Here is a 2,937-nt window from a genome sequence, read left to right as displayed (position 1 = left end):
TAACACTTCTCAAAGCTTCCCATTCACTTATGGGAAAGATATCTCCTCTGTGGCATTAAGTGGGGGGAAATCTGTTTCAACAGAAACAGTTCACAACAGGAAAGACTTAACTTTGGTCCACTTGTCTGTTAGCCCAAGGACAGTCACACTGCCCAACATCAGTTCAAAAACCCAAAACATAAATTTAAAAATATATTCATTTGTTATTTCGTTCTAAAACAGGCATAGGTGTTCTGTTCTCTTTCCCTGCCCTTTCAGCTTGGGAATCCACTGTTGATTTGGTCTCTAAACCAACAGCATCTTCGTGATCTTTCCTGACAGCCTCAGCACAATCTGCTTGGGTGGGCTCTCTCTCCTCCTGGTTCATGATTTCAGGGGTCACTTGATCCAAGTAGGCTTCTAGAAGTTCGGTCTGTACTTCTACTGGCATCTGATTTACCTGCTTGACGTGCAGCTCCTCCACGTGTACTTCAGTACCTTCTTCAGTCTGAATTCAACCCACTTCTAGATAACTCACCTGGACCTGCTCTGGAAGATCGCTCGTATGTGAATCATGCACTTGGCTGTCCTGGAGCAGATCAGGATGGACCTGTTCCACAGTCACTTGTGCTGAATCCACCTGAACCTGAAGCAATGGTAACACATGCACCTTCCCAACTTGTTCTATAATAGTCATTGACGTCACAGGTTCAGTCTGCACACGTGTTTCTACTGAAAGAACTTCTTCAGTTACTAGATGCTCTGAGATATTGTGAGTATCACTGAGATGCCTCCTTAATTCATTTCCTTGCATAAACCACAAGTCACATAAAGTACAATGGTTGGGTTTATCTCCAGTGTGTATTACCAAATGATCTTCGAACTGGTCCCAGCTGTTAAACACACTGTTACAGACCTGACATTCATGAAGCTTCTTTCTTCCCTTTTTTGCCCCTACTCCAGTCTGGCATGCAGTCAGATGACATTAGAGGGTGCTATTTCCAGCAAATCGTTCATGACAATTTGGACATTCAAAAGGTGTTTCACCTGTATGTTTTCGAAGATGCTCTTTAAAATGTCCAAAGTGGTTAAACTGTTTCTCACAGTATTGACATATGTGAATTTTTTTCCCCAGTTCTTTGCTTCTTACTGACTCCACCTTCTTCGAGGTGGTAACAGTTGAGGTGCTGTTTCCATGCGCTCTCCCGAAGAAACCTTTTATTGCATATTTCACACTTGAAACTCTCAGTGGAGTGTGATTTCATATGTTCCTGTTTGCTTGTGGGGTCAGATGCACAACCATCTTCTTCTTTTATCTGCCCTTTTCTATCACCTTGCCGGTACTTGCTGGTAATATCTGCCAACAGTGCCAGGGCGGAATCATCAGAGGACCCTGTGCTCTGAATGTACTTTATGAACTGCTTGGCAGAAGCCACTTCCTCCAACGTTCCGATGCCTTCATCTTCCACTTCGATTGTGCCTTCGGCAATCTCCACCTCAATTTCAACAGGTTCTGATTCTGCAGAGGGCAATGACTCAGTGATAACATTTGAAGTTTCTGCAATCTTTTCTTTTTTTTTTTTTTTTTTTTGCCTCGCTTTTTCCTGTGGTATTTTTCCTCTAATGGAGCGGAGTTTTCTTTGTTCCTGACTTCAAGAGCTTTGATAGCTTCTAGCATTTGTAGGAACTCTGCTGCTTTCCATACATCATTGGCTTCTTCTTCTCCTTGCTGTATATGTGAACTCAATTAAATGACGGAAGGCCATTTTACTAACACCTTCTATCTCCACCAAAGGTTCCTGAGTAAACTCCTGAAAGAATTTGTAGAAGAACTTACTGCAAGCAGCCAAAACAGCCTTGTGGGCCTTAAAATGGTGTCCGTCGACAATCAGGGCGATGTCAGTAAACCGATCCTGCTCTCGCTGTTCATTCAATCGGTCCAGGATCATTTTATGATGTTCCGGGAACTCCCGAAGGCGTTCCATCGTCTCTTGGGCCTCCATGGCCGTCGGGTTGCTCTAGCTCGCGATCCTCCCTTTCTCCTCTCCGGCCGTCAGAGCTTCTCCTTCCTCGCTCTCCCCTCTCGGGGCGAAACTCAGCCCACACTGTTCCCGAGCTCTGAGCAGCGCCTCGCCCTCCATTTCCTCGCGAGCACCCGGACGCTGCCTCCGCTGGGTCTGGCCGGCCCACGTGCGCTCGCTCCGAGACCCGGACGGCCGCGCCCCCAGGACTACCTTCTTACCCTCTCTCAACTTATAGTTCCTTTTTAAAAGTTTATTTATTTATTTCTTTGACAGAGAGAGATCACAAGTAGGCAGAGAGGCAGGCAGAGAGAGAGCGGGAGGAAGCAGGATCCCTGCTGAGCAGAGAGCCCGATGTGGGGCTCGATCCCAGGACCCTGAGATCATCCTAGGACCCTGAGATCATAATCTGAGCTGAAGGCTGAGGCTCAGCCCACTGAACCACCCAGGCACCCTCAACTTACAGTTCCTTCAGGATCACTCTGCTACTCTCTGGCAGGATCTAGTCCTTTTTCTGGGATAGGTAAAGCCTTTGGACCTGGCTCTCTGACTTGTTAACTAGGATTTTGCCTCAACTCAAAGCTTTGCCTGTATCTCTTATTTTGACTCTGCCCACAGCTTAGAGTATAATATGATTCTCCACAAAGCTTTGTGGCAGAAGTTATCTGATTCACCCTGGGAGAGGCAAACAATCAAAACGTTATTTCTAAAGCTCAGAAACTTTCATGATCTTATATTTAAAAGATGAGAAAACAGAGCCTTAAGTTAGCCACCCAGTGTCACATCACTAGAGGACTGGTAGAATCAGCCTTGTGAACACAAACAGTCACTTATACACACACACATACGTAAAAAGAAAAGTTACATTTCACCTCATTAGTGCTGCCAACATACACAACAATGCATGCTCATAGAAATGGCCTCTGACCCTCAGCAA

The 2,937-nt window shown here is 45.6% G+C and overlaps 2 pseudogenes across 2 annotated transcripts; both read right to left on the bottom strand.

Annotated features, from left to right (window-relative positions):
* LOC309857450 (zinc finger protein 131 pseudogene) lies at nt 1-1,384 on the bottom strand (annotated as a pseudogene). The gene has a single exon. The product of its transcript is annotated as a zinc finger protein 131 pseudogene (transcript).
* Nucleotides 1,309-2,122, bottom strand: LOC309857452 (zinc finger protein 131 pseudogene; annotated as a pseudogene). Its single transcript has 2 exons — nt 1,390-2,122; nt 1,309-1,336 (listed from the first exon to the last, which is right to left on the bottom strand). The product of its transcript is annotated as a zinc finger protein 131 pseudogene (transcript).
* Between the last annotated feature and the right edge of the window lie 815 nt (nt 2,123-2,937).

The sequence above is a fragment of the Mustela nivalis genome, assembly GCF_964662115.1.
Source record: "Mustela nivalis genome assembly, contig: HAP1_SCAFFOLD_737, whole genome shotgun sequence".
Taxonomy (NCBI): Eukaryota; Metazoa; Chordata; class Mammalia; order Carnivora; family Mustelidae; genus Mustela; species Mustela nivalis.
This window is presented reverse-complemented; position numbering and strand designations above follow the sequence as displayed.